This window comes from Cyprinodon variegatus, unplaced genomic scaffold, assembly GCF_000732505.1.
Source record: "Cyprinodon variegatus isolate N-32 unplaced genomic scaffold, C_variegatus-1.0 Scaffold476, whole genome shotgun sequence".
NCBI classification, from domain to species: Eukaryota; Metazoa; Chordata; class Actinopteri; order Cyprinodontiformes; family Cyprinodontidae; genus Cyprinodon; species Cyprinodon variegatus.
The window spans coordinates 32526-33304 of NW_015150929.1; positions in this window are offsets into that span (position 1 = coordinate 32526).

Sequence of the window (779 nt, forward strand, 5' to 3'; positions counted from 1 at the left end):
CCTTCAGAGGACAGCACAAACAGGCTACTGCAGGTACTATTTAATGAAGATACCTGTGAGGCGTCAGTTTCTCAAACTAGAGACTCTAATGTACTTATCTTCTTGCTCAGTTGTGCAACGCGGCCTCCCACTTATGTTCCTACTCTGGTTAGAACCTGTTTGTGCTGTCCTCTGAAGGGAGTAGTACACACTGTTGTCCATTGTCGCTTTGCGACAACTTAACCCAAAGGTTTATTTTAACATAAACCAATGCACTAATGTCTCAAATTTTGAAAAACTTAAAAATTTCGCATCTCCCAAATGTCTCAACTGCAACGCTTTTATTGGTTCCGCTATATAATTTTTTTTTTTTCAATTTTAATGTTTTATTTAGATTACAAAAATAAAAATAATCCTATTTATGTTTTTTTTTTTAAATAAGACCTATGAAAGACTAATTTAAGACATTTTAATACCAATTAAGGGCTTAGTTTTATTTTGAGGAATTCAATGCCTTTTAAGGCTTTTTAAGGACCCGAGGGAATCCTGTTATAGCACCCAGACCACAATCAGTTGTAGGGAGTAGAGTGAAGTCCTTTGTGATCTAATTTTGCCTTATATGTAAAAAAAAAAAGTTAACAAAAAATACACCATCATCCTTCTCAGTGTTGGTCTTTCACATATACTTTTAATAAAGTGGCATTTTAATTAACAGACCAAACCTGCTAATGTTTAATAAGTAATCAGCTGTATAAATGAGAGTTTTTAATGAACAGATGGAATTTAAGACATTTGCTTCA